At 30.2% G+C, this 7,162-nt stretch overlaps 1 long non-coding RNA gene across 1 annotated transcript in view; it reads left to right on the top strand.

The window, feature by feature from the left end:
* The window catches only part of LOC122270418 (uncharacterized), a 45,803-nt gene extending 43,174 nt beyond the window's left edge, over positions 1–2,629 (top strand). The window contains exon 2 of the long non-coding RNA XR_006225789.2: positions 2,283–2,629. This is a non-coding gene — a long non-coding RNA (uncharacterized lncRNA). The remainder of the gene's footprint in view (positions 1–2,282) is intronic.
* The last annotated feature ends 4,533 nt before the right edge of the window (positions 2,630–7,162 follow it).

The raw sequence follows: 7,162 nt of genomic DNA, 5'->3' as shown, positions 1-7,162 counted from the left end.
TGATTTGGGGCCCCCTCTTTAACTGGGAAAAAAAACCAGTAAAGGAACACTTGTTCCTTCACTGGTTTTTCATCGTTTGGTGTAAATAATAATCTTTCGTTAATTAATCTGTTCACAATAGCTAAGGAAATTTATTCCTTAAGTCTTGGGATCCCGTCAAAAGAGGGTAGACTATTTTGGGTTCCACAGCCGAGAAAAATCGGGAACGATGCAGTAGACAGCCGGTTATCCGGAATAATAAGGACCAGTGCCATTGCGGTAAATAAAAAATCCAGCTTTTTTAAGAACGGACAGCTTTTTTTAAAAATGGCTATGAGCTCTTAGTAATGGTTAATGATATATGATTAAGTAATTTCTCTTTTTACTTTTTCCATGCTTAAGACAGGGAATTGAAGTTGTGCCTATTATATCATACTAAAATGGCATGTTTGAGATATTTAACTTTTTAATATTTTATTATTTCCAAAAACTGAGAGATAGCATTTCAAAACATGCTTCAAATTCTTCTAATTCTTGGAAAAAGAGGAAATCTGCACTAGCACTAGAAAGCACCCCACGCCCATAAAAAGTACCCACTCAAAAGTACCCCTCGCCCATATTGAACAGTTTATCGGAATCTCTAATTTTCAAAATTATAGTTTTCATAAACATACATTTAGTAACAAATACAAAAATGAGAAATAAATTTAATCTAATAAATGGTTGTTATGACATGCTCTAAAGAATCACGATAATATTTTAAATGTATTCTTCAGAGCTGTCCCTAATTTTATCGTTTATTTGGTAATTTTAACTTTTTGATATGTACTCTTACCAAATAGAATGATAATAATCTGTTCACATTTTTATTACTTATTTAAAAAGGCGGTTTATTTAAATGGCTTATGGGAGTTAGATGACTGTTTCTTATTTGTTATTCTACTATAATTTATCAATTGCAACAAAGGATAAAGGAACATGAATGATGGCTGCAAATGTTAATTAAAGTGTTGTAAAGATACTAAATTTAGATATATCAAACTATGGTGATTGCTTTATCCATCTTTCAAGGGACTGGTGGAATTTATTTATTTAAATATCTGATTTTTTTTGTAAATACAAAGAGTGACTTAAAAACTCTTTTCAGCTTGAAAAACAGATAGCGAATTTTTGTAAAAGACAGCAACAACATACATCTAGTGTTGTAGCTTGATTCTAACTCATAACATTTCAAGTTTCAGAGTGGTTAGTGGAGCAGAAATATTGCAAGGCGAGATAGAAAAAAACCTTCATATACTATTGAGGCCTGAATTGCAGCGGGTTTTTGTCGTTCTGCCAAACTCTATGAAGCAAAAATTCTCTTCTTCTCATTGGCACGACAGCCAGGGATGAGCCTTGGCCTTCTCAACAAGCCTATGCCAAGACATTCTTCCCTTAGCCAAGGTTCTCCAGTTTATTATCTTTAAAACTTGCAGGTCCTTTTCAAGGCAGTCTAAAAATCTTAGGTTAGGTAATCACAGAAAACTTTATCCTGCCATCCTCCATTCTTTAATGTGGCCTGCCTATTTAATCCTTTGAATTTTGATAAATTTAATGACATCAGGTTCTTTATATACTATGAAGCAGAAATAGGGGTTTCAATATCCTTGTGTTGTTTTTCTAACTTTTGTGCCATCTGTGTTTTTTTCTTACTAGAGATAAGCCGCTCTTTGTATTAAGCACATGAGCCTGTATATGTATCTAAACCAAATTGTATCTAAACCAATTTTTTTTTCTTACTAGAGATAAGCCGCTCTTTGTATTAAGCACATGAGCCTGTATATGTATCTAAACCAAATTTATTTATTTACTGTTACACACCATGGTGACGATTTGTTGAGCCCGCTATCTCAATTTTAAATAGCGTTTGGTGGAAAAACAAGACTGCTTTAAATAATAATAATAGTTATAAACTAGTTCAAGAATTTATTTATTTATCCATTGTTACTCACATCTATGCACGCTCTTATGCTCATCACAAAATATGATTTATTATAAGCTCTTGTCATGTTAAAGAACAGATAGCACAAATTTGAGAAAGACATTACAGAGATGTATTTATCCCACCGTGTCCCAGCAGAGTATGTTTGTGCTGTCTTTGTCTATCTTGTGCTATTTGTATTTTGACTTAACAAGAGCATATAAGCCGAGAAATGTAATAAGAACACAAGACTGTGCATGCGTGGGGGACGATATATAAATAAATAAATGCATCCAGGTTTGCGGTGTGATTTGAATTCGCTAACTCTACGCTTCTATTTTAGGATGGTCTTGATTGCAAAGACGCAGTTTCCAGTAGGGCACAAAAGTCAAGTATCACTGACTGCGGTCAGCAAGCTGGTGGGTGACAAGTTTGATCAGTCTGCGTAGGGACCGAAAGTGCGCGGTATCGGTCCTCGTTAAACTGCTCTATCGTAAAGTGTTCGACTTCACGCGCAGGCCGCCGTGATATCCAAGAAGGGGAGTTATCCCCTCTACAGAGGATAAAAATTGCGATGGCACGTCTTCGCATTATCCTCCAGGATGTTTCCCAGACTGTCGACAATTGCCATTATGCAGCTCATATTATAATTAAATTCCATTATGCGTAAATAAAGTACCTACCTACCTATTTCAGGATGTCCTGATTCAATTTTCCTACTTTGAAATGCCATTTGATTTTAACTTATATCGCACATTAAAAACCCAAATTGACACTTGTTTTCTTAATAAAATAAAGTAAAATAACGATAAAAAAACAAGTTAATAAGTGTTTACGAAATAAAGTAGAGATTATCAAACTGAACATTTCTGCAGCGTCTCAAACTATATTAGTGCTGTTAAAATTACCGATTTTTGGATAAAATTATCAAATTTTACCACATTTATACATACCATATTACATTTACATTTCCGAATTTTATCTACCAAACAGCATGGTAGTAAAACTAATATTTTATTGTTAATTTTGCAAAAACTCTTTACCAAAGCGCTTCCGTATAACTAATCTTGCTTTTCCGTGTTAGCATAGAGCCAGAAACACGGTAAATTTAACTGTATTCTGTTAATTTTGATCATACTTTTTATTCTCAGTGTACTATGAAAAACTACAGTTTTTTTTAAATATGTAAAGCATTTAAGATCTAATGTCTTAATAATTGAAAAAATGTTTCAATAAAATGAAAATTATTCATTACTGATTTGAATGATTTACTTTTAAGACTCGTCGAATTAACGATTTGTTCATAAACGAAAATTAACGTTTTTAACGTTTAAGCTTTATGTCCGTTTAAAAGTTCAGTGTATACTTTTTCCACGTAGATGGTATATTTAGTTTAAATTTAAACTTTACTTTAAGACATTCAAACTATGTCATTTTTTGTTTTCTTTGGAGAAGAATATGCATAGCATAAAAAGCATAGCATGTTTAGCATCTTTTCAGAGCATGCCTATTTAAAACCGGAGAGAGTGTTGATATTTATTCTAATATTGTATCCGAAAATTGTTTAATTATAAAATGAATTAAACAAGACACTTAAAAACCTAATTCAGCTAATTATAGCGGGGTTTTGGAAATTATGCAGAAATTCTGCACTCAGAATTTGGAAATTATGTGCTTAGTAATGTTTTTAATAATTCTAAATGTATGCAAAATTCCAAAAATTCAATTTAAATGTTAAATAGTTCAAATTTAAATTTTAATATGTTCAAAGTTTAATTTAATTACATGTAAGTTTTGTTTTATTTATAAGAACAAATTTAAAATATTTTTCACTTTATTTGAGTTTTATTAATTAAATGTAAAATATTTTAAGCGAAAATATTTTAATACTTGGTTTTCTGTAATCTCTTATTTCATGTTGCAGTTAATGGTTTTTCAGTTTTAAAAAATGTTGTACGCATAAATGAATAAAATATTATTTAAAATAATTTTAAACTGCTATATGTAAGCAGAAAAAAGGATATGTGAAGAAAGAAAAATGATAATTTAATCTTCTTGTCTCTTAAGCCGGTTCAATTAATTGATTACATTTCCTGATCGAAGTTTGATATCAAACTTATTTCAAATATGCCGCAGGCCTAAATGAATTTTTGATTTTTCCTTCTTACATTAGGGCAACAGTTAAACAAGGGAAAAGTAGCGCAGTATTCAAGATTTTTTTTCTTCTTAATAGGTAGTGGAAGGATTGAAAGAGATTAACTAAAATATAAGAAATTCAGAGATCTTTTTTTCTTCTTTCTTCTATTTTTTGTTATTACTTACATTGCAAAAACTTTTAGTGTATTTCAACACCAAAAATGATGGCAACTACCTTACTAAGTGTGACAGTGAAACACCACAGGTAAATTTGGTTATTCATGTTTTATTACACCAAAAATCAAGGAGAGTTCCTGGCTTGGTCAAGCACCAAAAATGTCCTTTTACACTAATTGGTGTAAACTCGCTGCCACCAATTAGATATTTTGTAACACTAACATTTATAATAACAACAACATATCATAAGCATGCAAGTCAGAACAGTAAGTTTTAATATACAATTTAAAGTAAGAACAATTAATTTAGGAAACATGCGCACTGACACACACACTTATTATAAAAATATAATTAGTTTTTAAAGCATACCTACGTGTAGCATGGAGAAAATATTAAGAAGAATTCGAATTAGGTTTAATCGAATACTTAATTAAAAACTTAATCGAAAACTTAAATAATATTATTAAAAAAATTTGATTGTAAACAATTAACTGAAAACTTATTATCACATTTCTTATTTATTTCACAAATTTAAGAGAAATTCATGAAGACGATTGTTAAGTTGATGAACATTTTTTTTATATATTTTATAAGATACGATAAGGATGCAAGTCAGCACAGCTATTTTTAAAATGCAATTTAAAATAAGAATAATTAGTTTAGGAAATACACACTTATTTTATAAATATAATTAGTTTTTTGTAGTTATTGTTGTCGTAGGCCACTAAGGCAAGGGATGCGATTGTTCTTGGTTTCCAGTGGCTCCACCTATGTCCAAGAATTCGGCTTCTGCCACATATAAGGCGGACTCATCCTTCATACATCCTTTCATTCATCCGCAGATCGTAATTATGACCTGAACCAGAGAACGTTCAATCGCCAATTGAGTACTATCTGAGGTATAATTTGTTATGGGAACATGGAGGACTTTGTCACCCGATATATTTAGCGTGCATCAGTCAACATTTACTACACCGAGAGTCTTCGGTTGGCTGGATTTAAACTCCTGTTCTCAGGAGTGTGAGTCCAGCGCTTTGTCAACCAGGCTATCCCGGCCATAATTGTTTGTAAATCAAGCATACGCGTACCACGGATAGAAGATTAAGATTAATTCTAATTAGGCTTAGCAGAACAGAATCAGATGGAAATTAAATGTTATAAAATACTTTAATTCAATTGGTAGATATTTAAAAACTAAACTATAATTATCCTTATTAGACAGCTAAAAACTTATTTACATTTTGTAACGAGGAACATCTGTTTCTGTAGATGTATAACAGTGACAAAACAACAGCGAACTCAAACTATTCAGTAATCGACTACAAACAATTTCCTGGTAGCTTATCATCACATTTCTTATTTTTCTCGTAAATTTAAAAGAAATTCATGAAGATGGTTGTTATGCTTATGAGCTTATAATTTTTTTTCTAGATTTGTTTTCCTTAAGACACTTAATTTGGATTTTAATTCAATTTTTAAGGCTTTTTTCCTCAACAACAAAAAAAAAACATTCGAACTTTATTAAAAAATTTCGAATTTTTTCTAAATTATTATAGAAAGTTTTAGAAAGAAATTTGAGGGAATGAAATCATGAAATAAGAATCATTAAAAAATAATAATAAGTAAGTTTGAAAACACGACATAAGTTAACACATAGGTAGGAAGAAGTAACATTTTAAGAAAGAGGATCATGAAATAAAATGTTTTTTGATAATAGCTTATGTTTGTTTCGCTGATAGTAGAATTTGTAGAAAATGATTGTAAAAATTAATATTGCTTTATAATAGTCTTAGGTAAGAGTGAGAGAATACAAGAAGTAATTTTGATAGAAAACACATGTTTTATTTTAAAAATTGTGAATTTTTATTGAATTCTAAACTACATACTATACCGTTATGTATTGCATAACTTATCGAGTTATTGAGTATTAATTCATACAAGAAGTAATTTGTATAGAAAACGCAGGTTTTCAATTAAAATTGTGAATTTTTTTGTTCATAAACTATGCAGTACAGTATTATGCATAGAATAGCATATCGGGTCTTGGAAAAGTTTATTTTAATTTTTGCATATTTTTTTCGACATAAGTGGGACATAATTTCATTGATATTAAACCCAATTTCATCTTTCAAAGTGTGAGAGGCTTGTCGGAGTTAACCCTAGACTTCTAAAAACTCCTAAAAAAGGCCTAAAAACTCCTAAAATTAGACGATATGGATGGCCAATTTTGTTCACCAAAACAGGATAGTACATGACCAGTAAATGACACAATGCTCAAAATATTTCCAAAAATTATGGTATCGCAATGATCAAACTATTTTTTCGTGTTTTTAGTAATTCTGAAGCATCAGATTACTTTTTCCATAGCAACGTTTTATAGCACAATTAGCGCAATCGTACTTGAATTTTGGGATAACATTTAATTTTAAATTTTTTTCTTCACGAAAACGTTATCAATTTTTATATAATTTAAACATTTTACTGTATATTTATATTAAATTTGATTTTATATTATATTATATTTAAAAGACTTGGGTGCTAGCTGTGGCTAAATCGAAGGTATGCATGTAAAGCCCTTAATTTTATTATTAATTTGCTAAACCTTTAATTATCAAGTTAGATTACAAGTGAAAATTTCATTTCTGAAAAAAAGAATAACGTGTTTGTATTAAACTTATAAATCTATGCTAGTCTGGATGAAAGATGATATGATCTTTAGCAATCATCATTGCATAATGATTGAAGTGAATATAGGGCCGATATGACAACCGTAACTAAACATGGCTCGTTAGATAGCCAGTGAGTAAAGAGAAAAAAAAATTGGAAAACAAAGAAAGTGAATTGCATCAGTGAATCAGTGATTGGAGAAAACAATTTTTAAATGAATAAATTTTTTCATAAATGTATATT

This window comes from Parasteatoda tepidariorum, chromosome 2 (genome assembly GCF_043381705.1).
Source record: "Parasteatoda tepidariorum isolate YZ-2023 chromosome 2, CAS_Ptep_4.0, whole genome shotgun sequence".
NCBI classification, from domain to species: domain Eukaryota; kingdom Metazoa; phylum Arthropoda; class Arachnida; order Araneae; family Theridiidae; genus Parasteatoda; species Parasteatoda tepidariorum.
This window is presented reverse-complemented; position numbering and strand designations above follow the sequence as displayed.